The 17,142-nt window shown below is 38.5% G+C and overlaps 1 pseudogene; it reads right to left on the reverse strand.

The window, feature by feature from the left end:
- Window positions 1–7,515: 7,515 nt before the first annotated feature.
- On the reverse strand, window positions 7,516–11,295 carry LOC106001370 (annotated as a pseudogene).
- Between the last annotated feature and the right edge of the window lie 5,847 nt (window positions 11,296–17,142).

The following is a 17,142-nucleotide window of genomic DNA, read 5'->3' on the forward strand; positions in this document are numbered from 1 at the left end:
CCACTTGAGCTACAGCGCCACTTCCGGTTTTCTGGTGGTTTATTGGAGATAGGAGTCTCACAGTCTCTCCTGCCCGGGCTGGCTTTGAACCACGATCCTCAGATCTCAGCCTCCTGAGTAGCTAGGATTACAGGCGTGAGCCACCAACGCCCGGCTTTGTTTCTAGTTTTTTAATGTAAGGACAAAGTTGCCTCACTTTTTTGTGATTCAATGACATCTAGGAGGTAACTTCTCATGGAAGAAAAGGTTGGCTAGAATCTGGTCAGACATCACATCCACATACACACATTTGACTATCCTAATGAAGTTTTAATGGATTTGCTGAAAAAGTGTGGTCAAACATAATTTTGACTGTTATACAGGACTGAGTGTGTTATAAGTACTTCAATTACTCTCTGAAAATACTCTTGGACTTCTTTGTGTTATTTGTCTTTCTTAAAACTTAGTCCTTATTTGATGGTATTTATAGAAATCTTTGTTTTTCTCCAAGGTACATATAAGTGTAGAAGTGCTGGACCATATTTCTATGTAATTCTATATTCAGTTTTTTTTAGGACTTCTTGTCCCATCTATGATAGTTTTAGATACCTGAGAGAAATGCACCCAGTTCACATTATTGTCACATCTTTCCTAGGTTTTGTTAGACTTTGGAAGGATTTTTGATGTTTTGTTTAAAACTATGGCCACACTAACATGTATAAAATGGTTATTTTATTGTACTTCTGATTGGAATTTTCTCATGACTATTGATACTATTTTTATATTTTAATCTTCAGAATAATTTTTTAAAAATGCAAAAACAAGAGAAACATAGAATATGTTTTCCAGTACATGTAGGCAGCAGTTGGAGCAGGGAGGGTGAGCAGACATGGTAAAGGAGAGGAATATGGTTTGATAAAAGTATATTTGTGTGTGCATCTATATGTGTGTTTGTGTGTTGTGGTTATCAATGAAACTTGCTGATAGTGGGTTTCTTGTTTTCATTTGCTCATTTCATCTTGTTTTTGTTGTTTTTGTTTGAGATACCTGGGGCTAGAACTCAGGGCTTGAAAACTGTTCCTGAATTTCATTATGCTGAAGGCTACCACTCTACCATTTGAGCTACAGCACCATTGCTTTTAGGGGTGTTTGGGGGCTGTTGTTGTTTATTCGGTACTGAGCTATCAAACTTAATGTTCCATGCATGCTAGGCAAGTACTTTATCACTAACCCACATTGCCAGCCCCAACCACACTGTTTTAAGAAAGGAGGCAGGCTGGGAGTGTGGCTCAGTGGTAGAGTGCTTGCCTTGCTACATGAGGCACTGGGTTCCATTCTGCAGCACCACATCAGCAGAAAATTCATTGTGACTTATCACCAATTAAATGCCAGAGAACTAGAAGTGGTAGCTGGAAGTGGTAGCATGCCAGCCTTTAGTGAAAAGCCTAGGGAATATGCCAGGCCCTCCCTGAGTTTAAACCCCACAACTAACAATTGTAAGAAAAAAGAAACAATCCCAAACAAACAAAAACCTAATTACTTGCTCATTGCATTTGTTCTTCTATTTTTCTTTGTAGTTGTAACTGAATACTTGCTGTCACTCCATTTTCTACTTTCTTCCTTTCACTTTGAGGGGTTGAACCTTTAGACTTGCACATGGAAAGTGGATACTACATACCAACCTATTCTTTCTTCTTTTAACATAAAAAGTGTGCTTATAGGACAGGGAAGGTAGCTAAGTGGTACAGTGCTTGCATCGCAGGGATGAGGAGCTGGGTTCTATTCCTCAGGTTCTCATACACAGAAAAAGCCAGAAGTGGTGCTGTGGCTCAAGTGCTACCCTTGAGCAAAAGCAGCTCAGGGACAGCACCTGACCCTTGAGTTCAAGCCTAAAGACCAGCAAAACAAAAAGTCTGCTCATTTAAATTAATCAATGCTTCCTCTGGAATTTAACGACAAACTTACAAGTGACATAAGTTCACTTTCAATAGTATTGTCCTGCTGTCCAGAGAGTTCAGGGACCACACACAGAAGAGACCCTAGGCCTCTGCTGTCATTTATAAGTTAGCTGTTGTACAACATTAAGCATCAACACATACATTTCTGTTCTTATTATTTTGAAAGGGTAGATAAAAATAGGTGAAGGAAAGTGAAGGAAAACCTTCCTTTTCACCTATTTGTTGTGATAGTAATGGATCTATTTTGCTGTGCACTCAAGTCCCACACTTGTCATTGAAGTTCTCTCAGAACTACTTTTCAATTTCTTTAATTCTAAGGACATACACATTCACACACATCCTGAAGAATTTTTACTAGTTCATCTAACAATGTTTTACTACTAATTCTTTTAGTCCACAAGTAATTGTATCATCTACATAGGACAAGACTATTACATTAGGCCAATGACTTCTCTGACAGGTCCCTGTATCAACAGTCAGCCCTGCATGAAACACGTGTTCATTTTGGCCCATGCTGCAGGTGTCATGCTGTGCTGGTGGTGGACTGATGGGTAGCACATACCCTGCTCTGAGCTTCTCACTCCTGTCCCATGGGGCTTGCCAGCTTTGCCTATTGCATGAAGATTTTGGCACTGCCCTCCTCTCCTCAGCTGGCTCCTTACCAAACTTTTCTTTCCTGTACCTTCCATTTTGAGTTCTGGCATAGACCATGAGCCCAACCAACTTGCACCACATCAGATGAAGTCTCCACATCAAACTTTTGGTAACAAAATTTAAGTTAAAATGCACATATAAAGTTTTGGCTGGGTTTTTCTCAGATCCCATATACAAGTGAGGCAAAGATGGTTGGCTGTGGATGCTCCAGGTAGTCATCTACTCAAAGTACTGAGACCTGTATAACAGGGACTTCATACAAGGGTGTAAGGGATCCAGAAATATGAAAGAGAATTTTAAAAGAACTGAATTCATTGAGGGAATAGAAAAAAATGTACACTTAATGTTAAGCTAATTATGGGAGGAAAAATGACCTAGAGCTGGACAAACATAAAGATATAAGTGCTCAAGGTAATGCAAGAGGGCCTTGGGTGGTCCCTGAGGGTCTAGTCAAAATCCTATGATAGCCTTGTTCAGTATCCAGTGTGTTCTGTATCCCAGCTTCTGTCCCTTCCAGTCACTCTGAGGTGCATCATTCCAGGTTAACCTGAGGAAGAAACAAGGGCTCTCCTAACATCTTGTTCTCTCATTGGGATCAAGATTGCTTGGGAATTGGAGGTTCTTGGTTAAATACTGAGATCTCTGGAGAGCAAACTCTTCAGGGTCCTGACTTTGAGTCATGTTTCCTACCCCTGCTGATGATATCAGAATTTTCTCTAACATAAATATGACTTCATTTGTATACTTTATCCAGTAACATTCGCTGAATGGGTATTGAAAATAATCTAATTTAGAGCTGAAATCTTCATACAAATGCAGAACTCTTCTAAAGCCTAATTTTGAAAAAGGCTACAGGATGAACCATGTGGTAGGACCCTTGACATTCTGAAAACTTATGTAACTTAACCCACTCTTCGTGATTGTGTCTAGGGTGAATATGTACCTAAGTCATGGTTCACCACTTCTCTTCTGACAACATAGCTTTTAGAATGAGCTGAAACTAAATATCCTGTCATTCACCCATGGGACTGGCCCTGAAATAAAGTGGAATCAGAAAGGGAAAACAACAAAAATGCTTAAACACATCGAACTGCTCAGACTGAGAAGAGTATTTCTCCTATATCTATATGAACACATCACAAGATCACAGTCTTCTCGTTCAAATATATTGGTATTCTGGGACTTTAAATTATCACTACTTGATTCCTTCTTTTCTTATGATACTGTTTCAAGGATACTGAAATATGTGGCCATATTTTATATGTTGAGATCTCTCTCTGAAGGTCTCATTCTGCACTTTACACACATGTACCACATTGTCCTACATAGTAACTTGAACCTCTGCAAGGACCTATGAACTAGTCAGAAACATAAAGGCATGTGCATGTGGGTTCACATGAAAAAAGATACCAAACTATTCGTGACAATCTATCAGACATTTCAATATCAACTTCAATTGAGGTCAATGACTATACAATATGGAGGACTTTAGGCTTTCTCAGGAATGGTAACTTTTCTGCATGAGGGCTAAAGAACCCATTTTACAAAATATCTTCCCTGGCCTTGGAGTGCTTTCTACTCAGGGCCTGGGTACTGTCCTTGAGCTTTGGTAATAAATGAACAAAAGTGTTGACAATCTATCAGTTTTATTCACAGCAGTACTTGTGGGAAATTTGGTAATAACTGGCGATAACACTCTCACAGCAATTCCTACCTAGTTTGCCTTTCAATTGTGATCTTTAAACCTCATACTCTTGAGCAAGTAAGAATTCTGATGTAAAGCACCAGTGCCCTGTTAGATCAGGAGATCTTAATTTCTTGATCCAAGCAGGACTCATGGTGTCCACATAACAGGATATAAAATTCATAACATCATATAGACATATGCAAAGTTCCTTTTGCAATCACTTGGTAAAGGATTGTTTACCTATCATTCTGTAAACCACATTCAAATGCTTCCACTAAATATTTGGAAGAATGTATTGTTTGCACAGATCCTATTATTGGTCCTCAGGTTGAATTCAGGGGCAAAAATTTGTGAGGCTTCCTTTACCTTCCATACCAGATGCCCTTTTGTATCACTGATTTTTCACCTTAGGGTCTTGCTTCTCTGCGTGGGCCTTTCGACACACTAATTTTATAATTATATATCACAAGTAGCAAACAAGATAGGCACATATAACCAGAGCCACACTTTTATTGGCTAAGATACCATTTTCATGAAGCTTTTGCATGGGATACCCATGGGAACCAGCCACACCCATCAGTTGCATGGCAAGTGATGGATGTTGTCATTTCCTTCCCTGAGCATTCATACCTGACGGCAGACCCCACCAACCACCCTGTGGCCAATAGCGCACCAGCCACACCTGACCTCCTTACTTAATATTACTGAATTATTCAATTAATTTACAAAATGTTACATCCTCTTTATCGTTTTGTAAACAGTTCAAGAATTTGTTTTTTGTAAAAGCCATTGTTCTTGAGCTCCACCTATGAAAGAATAATTCTCACATTCATCAAAAATTAAACATTCTTCTTTTGAATAGTTTATTTCTTCCTTCTTCCTCATTCCTTCCCTTCCTCTTTCCTTCTCTCACTTCCCTCCTTCCTTCCCTTGTCTCAGGGCCTAGAAATGATGCTGTAGCCCAAGTGGCATATGGTTTTGTTTTTTGGTTAACTTCAATTTTTGTGAGATTGATCAATATCTTTTTGTGCCTGATTATTTCCCTAATGTCATGTCTACATTGGCCCTCTATGAGATAACACAGGCATGACACATTGTCCACACTGGTGTTTCATTATAGCTTACTCAGCAGAACAACTTAATGGGCTAAGAGTGAATCAATCACAAGTTGCTCATCACCAGTGATTAAATAAAGAAAAGATCAAGCACTGAAGACACTTTGGGGTTCTGCCCCAAGGCAAAATGCAGAGACTCTTGTCTTTATCAACCATTTTTTCATTTGTTCTTTTTTTTTTTCATCCAGTCCTGGGGCCTAAACTCTGGGCCTGTGCACTCTCCCTCAGCTCTTCAGCTCAAGCCTAGTGCTTTACCGCTTGAGCCACAGCACCACTTCCACCTTTTGTCTTTTTGCTTCTGTGTTGCTGAGGAATTGAACCCAGGGCCTCATGCATGCAAGGCAAGCACTCTACCACTAAGGCACCTTCCAAGCCCTCCACCATATTTTTTAAAATATATATTGTAGATATACTATATAGATTCGTTATACCATTATATGAGTTAGGTCATGAATACATTTCCTATTGAGCATTGTTACCCCTACGAGAAAGACTTTACTACTATGTATGTGCTACAATAAGGACTAATATCTTCCATTAGATCTTCCATTCAGAAACTGAACTGGAATAAGTTAGGCCTTTGTACTATAAGGCATGGATCACACATACGGAGGGAGACTTAAGGGAGCAGTAGAAAAATGGTTGTTCTCATGTTCTTGCCTCCAATCATCACATTCTTTACCTATCTATTGTTCCCCTAACCATTTTGGAGATGACCTGAATCCAGTCCCAAAGGGCCAGAGCTCATGTTTCTAAGAAGAGTTTATCAAATTACCCTGACACACCATTCCTTAGTATAAAAGACACAAGTTAATAACTTGAATCTCTGAATTACTTGTTGTGATTGGTTGTTTCCACATGTTTTGGATAATATTGAAGGACACCATATCCACTGAACACGATGAGAGGCTGAGAAATGTTGGCTCAAATAAAGCTGAAGAGTGAAGAATGGTTTCCCATCATACCTAGCTTACCTCTGCCAGCAAGCATTTCTCTATATAATTTATAGAGGTTTTCTGACAAATGTTTTCCTACATTGGGCTATTTTCCTGGGTGAATGTTTTACTAATTGCTAAAGCATGGCTTCTGGTTGAAACACTTCCTCTCATGTTTATATTTACAGAAATTCTGCCATGTGTCCCGGTCTCTGGAACCTGTACAGATGTGACTTCTGGCAAAATGTTTTCTATACTCATAATTTCTTTCCTGTCTATGCTCTCACATATGCTCAGGATTCAATTCTGATTGAAAGTCATTTCACATAGGTTCTATACACTACTTTCTTTTCTCGTATGTGAGTCAATTCTCTGATTAACATGAGGTATTCCTTTCTGATCAAAGGATTTCCACATTTGTAATATTTGTAAGATTTCTTCAGTGTGTGTGTCCTATGAACTTGGATCCATGAATACTTGGTAAAAGACTTTCCACATTTGTTACATTTGTATTTTCTCATCTGTGTCTGTTCTCTGATGCAAACTGAGTTAGGACTTTTTCTTGAAAACCTTTCCAGTTATTTTTCCTATGTAGGATTTCTCTCTTTGTGTGAGAGGGTGTGTCTCTGTGTGTTTTGTGTGTTCTGTGATCAACCCTGAGCTGTGTTTTCTAGTTGGAGGACTCCACATCTGCTATATCATAAGGTCTCTATCCTGTATTGGTTCTGTATTACAATTTCAATTTTCTTACAGATCGAAAACTTTGCCCATTTGGTACAATCCTAAGTTATTTCATTTGTGTGAATCAACTTATGTGTATTAAGCTGTGACCTCCAGGTCTTTCCACACTGGTTGCATTCATAAGGTTTCTATCCTTGTGTTCTGTGATTGATGGATGTTAAGGTGTGCTTTACAGGTGAAAAATTTCCATGCCTGCTACATACATAACATTTCTCTCTGGTGGGTTTTTTTCTGATGGACAGAAAGTTGTATGTTCTGGGTGAAAGACTTTCCATATAGCTTACATTCATAAAATTTCTCTCCTGTGTGTGCTCTCTGGTGGCCAGTAAGGTGTAGCTTCTGGCTAAGACTTTTCACATATATGACATTCATAAGGTTTCTTTCCTGTGTGTCTTTTCTGATGGACAGTGGAGTTTGACTTCCAGGTGATAGACGACACACGTTACATTCATAAGGTTTCTCTCTTGTTTGTGTTGTCTTGTGGCCAGTAATGTATGACTTCTTGGTGAAAGACTTTCCACACCTGTTACATTCATGAGGTTTCTCTCCAGTGTGTTCTCTGATTTCTAGTAAGCCTTGATTTCTGGGTGAAAGACTTTCCACACATGTTACATTCATAAGGTTTCTCTGTAGTATGTATTCTCTGGTGGACAGTATGGTATGCCTTCTGGGTGAAAGACTTTCCACACACATTACATTCATGAGGTTTATCTTCCGTGTGTGTTCTCTGGTGGCTAGTAAGATATGCCTTGCAGGTGAAAGACTTTCCACAAATGTTACATTCAAAAGGATTCTCTTTTGTGTGTGTTCTCTGGTGAACAACAAGCTTTGGTTTCTGGATGAAAGAATTTCCACACACATTACATTCATAAGGTTTCTCTCCTGTGTGTGTTCTCTGGTGGACAGTGAGGTTTGACTTCCAGATGAATGACTTTCCACACAAGTTACATTGAAAAGGTTTCTTTCCTGTATGTTTAATCTGATGGACACTGAGACTTGACTTCCACATGAAGGACATTTCACACAAGTTACATTCATAAATTTTCTCTCCTTTGTGTGTTCTCTGGTGGCTAGCAAGGTATTCCTTGCAAGTGAAAGACTTTCTGCAAATGTTACATTCAAAAGGTTTCTTTCCTGTATGTGTTATCTGATGGACAGTGAGACTTGACTTTCAGATGAAGGACATTCCACACAAGTTACATTCATAAATTTTTTCTCTTGTGTGTATTCTCTGGTGGCGAGTAAGCTTTGGTTTCTGGGTGAAACACTTTCCACACATGTTACATTCATAAGGTTTCTCTCCTGTGTGTGTTCTCTGGTGGACAGTGAGGTCTGACTTCCAGTTGAAAGACTTTCCACAAATGTTACATTCATAAGGTTTCTCTCTAGTATGTGTTCTCAGGTGGACAGTAAGGCATGCCTTCTTGACAAAAGACTTTCCACACACGTTGCATTCATATGGTTTCTCTCCTGTGTGTGTTCTCCGGTGGACAGTGAGGTCTGACTTCCAGTTGAAAGACTTTCCACAAATGTTACATTCATAAGGTTTCTTTCCTGTGTGTGTTGTCTGGTGGGAAGTAAGGGTTGACTTCCAGGTGAAAGACATTTCACACATGTTACATTGAAAAGGTTTCTCACCTGTGTGTCTTTTCTGGTGGACAGTAAGGTGTGACTTCTGGGTGAAAGACTTTCCACACACATTACATTCATATGGTTTGTTTCCTGTGTGAATTCTCAAGTGCACAGTAAGGTATCCCTTACAGGTGAAAATCTTTCCACACATGTTACATTCGTAAGGTTTCTCTCCTGTCTGTTTTCTCTGAGGGATGCTAGGGTATGTCTTCTCAGTGAAAGACCTTTCACATTGTTTATATTCTTCAACTACAGAAGGCACATGAGGACTATATGCAGCACACATCTTACCAGGTTCACTGAAAACACCCATGTTCTGACACCCAGTGACCTTTTCTATCCTCATCCCTAAGGAGTTCCCATTATTCTTAATCAGGTCTGACTTCTGTTTTGAGCTCAAATTAAAACTTTTTATAAGTCTCACTTTTTCCTGCCCTGGGTTACTATTCATGACTGCTACTTCAGAGCGATATTTATTGTGACTTTCCTGACAGGTGCTAATTTCTTCCTCCATTTCTGGGACATCTAAAATGAATAACAGGAAAATAGACAAAAACATAAATGAGATCCATAAATTCCTTAATGTAAAGGTATTTTCTCACACTCTGTTACAAAATTTTCAAATATCAAAGCATTCCTTTTTGCAGAATATATATTTTCTATGCAATGTAGTAATTAAGAAAGTAGTACTGACATTTTCCAATCGAAAATAATGTTTTTCTGTATTTCAGATTTTTCTTTTTTTCTCAAGGAAATATTTACTCAAATTATTCATTTATGTACTTTTAATGCTTCCATTCTGAATCTCACTCTATGCACAGCATAACTGATGAGAAATTGTCACATCAGAGGATAGCAGTCCTAGCATACTCCTATTTTGCTCCTAACTTCATAATACTAGTTGAAAAGAAAATGAGATCTCCTTTCTACATTTTTTATTGTCTTTTTTTCTTTATGAATAACTTCTCTACAGAAAAAGAGAATTGCTAACATTAACTACACTGGCACACCAAATTCAGTTTGTCTCCACGTGAATTCTGGATTTACAATTCCTTGAGACAAAAGATCACCTACTTTTCTGCTACACATGACTCAGGCATACAAGGCATATTTCCCTCAACACAGCTCAAGATAAACAAACCAATAGGCTCTGGACCAATGATCACTTTCAAGATGCTTTAACTCACCTGTGAAATTCTCTTCTGAGTCTTCTCTTATCCATGGATCTGCACCTTGCTCCAGCTTGACAATCAATTCAGGTTTAGGAACACAGAGGCCTGTGATTAAGAAATAGTGGAGAACTATTGTTCTTACTGGGTCATCATTAATATAAGGATGCACACATCCTGCTCACAACGTTGCTCCTAAATCTGGTTTCTCAATAATTTTATTTTTTGGTGGGTGGGTTCTGTTGTGGGGCCTGAACTCTGGACCTGGGAGCTGTCTCTCATCTATTAAGCTGAAGGCTAGCACTCTATCACGTTAGCCACAACACCAATTCGAGATTTTTTTATGCTTATGTGGTGCTGAGCAATCAAACACAGCATGCAAGACAAGCGCTCTACCACTGAGCCACCTTCCCAACCCATGCTGTCTCAATTCTAACAGCTCCATGGTGGACTTTTCCCCAGCTACGCATTTATTTTGCCAATTGTGTGGCTTGAACTCAGCTATTTTGCTCAAATCTAGCATTCTACTACTTTGAGTCTTGGCTACCTTTCTAGTTTTGGAATGGTTAATTGGAGATAAGAGTCTCATGTTCATTTTTCTACAGTTGCTGGCTTCAAACCAAAATATTCAGATTTCAGCCTACAGAGTATCTAGGATTCCAAGCTTGAAGCAATGCAACCTATGTCAGGTTTGGCTTACAAATACACACTTTCACCTACTGATTTCCAGATCGTACTGACAGTAGTAATATGTATTCTTTCTAGACTGCAGATCCACCTATAATAATCACCCCAAGTCTGGGAAGTCAGTTTCCTTTAGTGGATCATCGTTTAGAACTTTTGTCCAACTACTAATTTGCCTTGTTAAAGAATGAGAATAAAATTAGCTCTTGAGTTACATATAATGAAGTTGAAGTTTCCCTTAGAAAGAAAAGACACTTCCCAGGCACTGGAATCTTTTCTTTCTTTCTTTTTTTTTTTTTTGGAAAATGTAATTGTCCAAAGGCTTACACTTGTAACCCTACATTTAGGAGGTAAGATCAGAAGAGGCAGGCTTGAAACCAACCAGGGCATGGAAATTCAGAATATACCCCAAAACAAAAGCCAAAGTGGAGTTGTGGCTCAAGCAGTAGTGTGAAAGGCAAACAATATCAAGCTCCCAGACCTGACTTTGGCTGGCTTTTATACTAGCAGTTTTTTTACCTGGGAATGGACTGGAATATTATACCTAAATAACATAAACAGTCAAATGTCTACTAAAATAAAAGCACTTGATCTTCCAAATAAAAGTGACCTTTGCTCACCCAAGGAAATTAGGTTGCTATAGGTCTCCAGCATTACTTCTCTATAAAGGTTCCTCTGTCCAGGATCCAGATCCTGCCACTCCTTCCAGGTGAAGTTCACAGCCACATCAGCAAATGACATCAGCTTCTGTAATGGCACATTTCCATCAAGAAATTAGACCAGAGTCATGAGAATTCCAATGTGGAATTCCATTACACTGCAGGTATGCTTTTATCTTACATAAAATGTTTGTTTGCAGCTGGCTATGTTATCTTTTAACTGGAAAAATTAAATAGCAAATTAGAAATATCTGACAATACATAAACCTGGCCACTAAAATACACAGATTTGCAGGGCACTGGTGGCTGATGCCTAGCTATTGAGGAGGCTGAGGTCTGAAGATCAAGGTTCATGACCAGCCAAGGCAGGAAAGTCCATCAGACACTTATCTCCAGCAAACCACCAGAAAACTGAAAGTAACACTGTGACTCAAGTGGTAGAGCATTCACCTTGACCTGAAGAGCTGAGGGACAACAACCAGGCCTAGAATTCAAGCCGCAAGACCAATAAAAAGTTACAGATTCCCTAATACATGCAAACACATTTCTGCTGCTAGCAATAGAGACAAGATAAAAACTCTAAGGAGACAATAATCTGGCATGATGACATTAAGTATAAGGTGGTGTCTAAAAAATTATATTATTATTTTTGATAAAATTTTAGTATATATCAATAGGTAACAATGAATTAAACAAATATTTTCTTTGCATTTACTTTTATTGCTTCACCATAAATCCTATTTAGACCTTCTATTAACAAGTACTCTCATAAGCAAGCAGAACACATTCAGGATATCACATGGGATACAGAACATAGAACATTACTGGATCAAGGAAAAGCAGTGTCCACATGAATATTAAAAAACAGTAACAGTACTCCAGAAAGTAGCTCATGATTTATTGAGCCCTTATAAGACTTGATTTAGTTCCCACATAAAAATATCCTAGGTTAACCATGATTGATTTAAATACTAAATATTGAAATGTGGTCATAGATTCCCTGATATTTCCTTCCTATGTAAAAAAGAACTGCTACCATGACGTTTTGTAAACTTTCCCTACATTCTACAATACAAAATATAGGTGGGAGGGGAATAAAATGTTCCTTGAGAAGATTTTCATTTTAATAGTTTTTCATGGAAGGTGGAGGCAAATTAATATAGGCTCAAGGAACACTCAAGATGACAAAAATGATAAATATGACCAAATGCCCAAATGTGTTACATATTCCTCAGTCATTTCTCCAGTAGAGCCCTAAGGATACATTTGCCCTTGTGTTAGTTAATAGCGAAATTCCTCAGAGATCAAAATCAATTCCTGAGCAAACATATGTGGCATTTTGCAACAAATGATATTTCTAATAGGGAAAACTTCGTCACTGTATTTTTTTTAATAAAAATTACCTATCTTATACTGGCAGTGAGTGAAATATTTAAAAGTAGTGGTATGGAAAAACAAAACTGAATACCACGACAAATGAAGTTAGACCAAAGATAACAGAATCAGGTGAAATCAAATTATTGTAGTTTATCAATTGGGGGAAAGATGTACTTTTCTGTATGGAACTTTGAAGTTGAGCTGAAGGGGGAAAAGGATTGAGAGTTTGGAATTCCAGCCTGACAGAATTGAGAGCACTGAGAGCTGGCTGCAGAAGGCTTAAAAGAGAATTCTGGAGAGGATTAAGAGACTGGAGTCTAGGCCATTTCCTTACTGTTGGAAAGATAGCATCTGAAACTGAGGTGCTGGTCACCTTGAAGGCTAGGTAAGGTGAACTTCACGTCTGCATTTTCTCTGAGCGCCAGGCTTCTGTCCCAGGAGAATAAGGAAACATGTTTTCCTCACATCCTGTTGTGGCTCAGATTGTAATATTAATATAGATATTTCAATTTTGCATGTTATTAATGGTAATCTTCCATATGTGAACTCAAGGAACTATGCTTGCTTGCTGGCAACCACAGACCAAGTGCCAGAGAGGCTTCAGAACCCTGGTTTCCCCTAAGTCTATCTGTTTATGTTTTTGTGTTCTCTAATTTTCTTTGTTTCTGGAATCCTGTAGAACTCTCTAGGCAACAATTTCCCCATACAGTGGGTAAGAAAAATGTCAATCCTAAGAACCATGTCAGCAAACTAAAACTAATCACTAAGAAAAAGTAGTTCCCTGATAGATCATTGAAGAAAAGAAAAAACTCAGAGACATATGGAGGAAAGAGAGAATCAAAAAAGTAAGAAAAAATGATTCAAAGATAGATACAAAGAGAAAGAAACAGAAAAATAACCAACACAAGTGAGTAGAAAACCAAAAGTAGAGAGAGATTATAGAGGAAAGAAATCTTATGAGGCTACTTTGGAAAACAAACAAGATTTTGTAAAAAGACCATAAAGTTTAGCAACAAATATAGCCTCAGCTTCAAGTAAGACCAAGACCATGAAGTAGTCCAAGAAGTATATATGGAGAGTAATTTAAGTACATATAGGTTAGTCATTCCTTAAGAACACACGAAGGTGTGTATGACCACACTATTTCAGCAATTCCAGGAATATTTCATTGAGATAGTTTAATGTTACTCATGAGGATGGGATCTGGTTGCAATCTACCTTTCACCTTCCATGAGATGTAACCTGCTCTGTGTCACTACATCAGATAACAGGTATCACTACATGTTATGACAAGATGAAACCTAGACATTCTGAAGCCAATCTGAATTCAACTTAGAAAGAATATAACCATTTAATCTGCTAAACCTACAAGTAATCTTTATCTCCTAATCTACAAGCCATCTTTATCTGATTTATGAATATGTTCTTGAGGCTGAATCTGTGTGGTTTATATTGTTTTTAATTGTTGGACATCTGTAGGTTCATATAATGGAATGGAAAACAAATGACAAATTTAAAAAAAAACTCACCAGAAATCCATTCATTCTGTCTTGCTGCTGACAATGAACAGAAGACTCTGGAAGCATGGCTGGGATATAAGGCAAATGAGATTTTGGGTCCAGAATTTTCTCTTGCAAACATGAAACATAGGCTGCAAAACCATAAAGCTGTCTTAGAAGAATCTTTAATGTCTCAGGCAAGGCATTAAAGTCTCCAGTAAACACAAATGCACTCCATTTCCTGACAGATAGATATTATTAAACCAACTAATTTCTATGTTTATGTACACATTAAATTCGAAAAAAAGGAATGTTCCCACAAATATTATTGACTACTTGAAAACAAAAACTTCATATTTCCACTAAAAGTAGTCATTACTGAATATACTTCGGGATGTAGGAACTGCTTTTTTTTAATGCAAAGGTATCCTAGGAATCCATTGGAATTTGTGTTCTACCTCATTCATTTACATATTTAAACACCAGGAAAAGCATGTATGATGTAACTCAATAGTTTTCACCCAAAGTTAGAGAAAAAATGTATGCAGAATATATTTCTTGTGTTAAAATATTTCAACAATGATTGTCAAATGGCACATTTCACTGTACCCATTGCACACCTATGCAAAGACTTGCAATTTCCATTTAACATGCTTTGGCCAAAAGGACATGAGTAAAGATGAGGTAAACCCAGGTTTGAGAAGTCCCTAATGTTCATTTCCCTAAGCAGTCTTGGGAAGAACCTTGGCCATCCTAAAGATACAACATAAAATACTCCATACAGGAGTGATATCTCCTGAAGATAAGCAACATCTACAAAGCATACAACCTTGAGTAAGACATAATTATCTCAAGTTTTCTTCTGTGATTTTTCTTTTAAGGCCAAATGTCCCTGACCAATACTTTCTGAACAGGAAAAACCAACCCATAAGATCTAGCATTAGCAAATCCTCAGATGGGACATTTAACATAAGTTTGCATGATTACATACTAAAAATCATAGTGGTAACAGGCTGAATAAATTAGCAAGAAGAGGATTAAGGATTAATACATGAATAGATACTTTCAGTTATAACAATTACCCCACCATCCCAAACCACAGCCTCAGGTACCCTCTGATAACTATGCACTGGCATATTCCTCAATCCAACCCATCAAAATTCCTGGAAATTAGTTTAAATCTTGCAACAACACAAAGTGTTTGACAGTGGTGTAGGAAAGAGTACCACGTGAATCTGGTGCTCAAGGAAGTATCAACAATTTTTGCATAAGGCAATGGAAGCTAGCAACATCTTCCCCTTCCTGTGCTTTTTTGCTTCGTCCCTCTAGGGCTTCTCAAAATTGACAAGATCTGTCCATTTAGGATGGAGATTTCTATTCATAGGGCGCTCTGCTTCAAACATTGCTAGGATTCATTCTTAAAAATACAGGACCAGCACTCACTACTCCAATACCCCATGTACAACTGTCTCTAGAAACAGGGTCGTGTACAAAAGCTTGTGAACTCAAGCCAAGAGATTAAAAACTCAAGCCAAACAGATTAAAATATCTCTAGGAGAAGTCCCAAATACAACTTCAATGTAAGAGGACTCAAGGCAGGCACACACCTCACAATTTCACTAGAATTCTTCCTGTACTCCTCTTACACCTGGGCAAAGCAAATAAAGTCACATGTGTTAACAGAAGAATCCCTTGGTGTTGGAGTACAAATGCACAGCTCTTGGGCTCTCCTCATCTGCAGAATCACCCAGCTTCCTCTCATATAGTTGGGAACCAGGTTCTTCCACCTGAGGGCCTAGAGCCTAATGACAGCACAAACTCCTGAACCTCAAGCAAATTATCAACTCCAAACTGCAGAAAAGTGTGGAGGGGGCAGTAGGAGCTTTAACTGAAGTGTAATGCTCTCCCTTTGAGCTCAGGAGCTCAGGAATCTTGCTTGCAGGCCCAGAGTTTAAGCCTCACCAACGAAGAAACAGAAACAGAAAAAAGAAAAGAAATACATGGAGGGGAGGCTCCCGCAGCAATCGCACAGTTCCTACCTGACATCAGTTCCAAAGCCTGAGATTCCTTCAAGTTACAGCTCCCAAGCTCCACTGCACAGAGCTGGGCACAGGGCTCCTGGCTCCCACCTATGGAAGGCCAAAGTTTCCTTCAGGGCACTTCCAGCAGCAAGGCAAAGGAAAAAAACCCAGAAGGGGCAGACTTAAAACGCCCAAGGTGGGCGGGGAGATGCATGTGCAAAAGGATCTCTGAGGCACTTCCGCCCTCCAAAAACAAAAACAACTCAGGACTTTCAAACCAAAAGCCCTCCACGGAGACTACAATTCCCATAATGCTCGGCACCACCTTGCTTCACCTCTGCTCAGAAGAGTGCTTGAATATATTGGGACTTTTCTCTCCCTGCTGTGGGAGCTAAGGTGAGTTTCTTCTTCAAAACCACTGTTTCCTTCGTGAAATATTGTAAGACCAACCAGAAAATGCATATACATGGGGAGAATTGGATGCATTGACTTTTTGGTACTTAGTTCTAATAATGAAATTGGGGTTATGAGACTGTTTTTCATACCTTTCTTTTTGTTCCATTCCTGTGTTCTGCTGAGTGTAAATTATATCTCTGTTTTGCTTTTCATTGTTTAATACCTCCCCTCTCATCTTACAAACGTACTCATAGACACTGAACTTATACTGGGTCATTTTCCATTAGTGTAATGTACACACTGGCATAGAATATGAAGATGGTTATGTGGATATGCATCATAATCCTTGTGTTGATTTGGATTTCACAAAATCAAACAATTAATTTTCCAGAAAATCCCCAATTCTATCTATTAAATGAAAATGAGTTTTTGGCTGTTTCTGAATTTTGCTTTTCATTTAAGGGTTTTATGTTTTTTCTCTTTTTGTCCTGAGGCTTCAACTCAGAGCTTGGGCACTGTCTGTGAGCATTTGCTGTCCTCTACTTGGATTTCCTTTGATAATCTCTTCAGGTAACTAGTGAAAAGTTTCCTCACAGGGATTCTTAAGAGCATGGCACATTTCCCTGATTTTCCTAC

This window comes from Dipodomys ordii, unplaced genomic scaffold (genome assembly GCF_000151885.1).
Source record: "Dipodomys ordii isolate 6190 unplaced genomic scaffold, Dord_2.0 Scaffold292, whole genome shotgun sequence".
NCBI lineage: Eukaryota > Metazoa > Chordata > Mammalia > Rodentia > Heteromyidae > Dipodomys > Dipodomys ordii.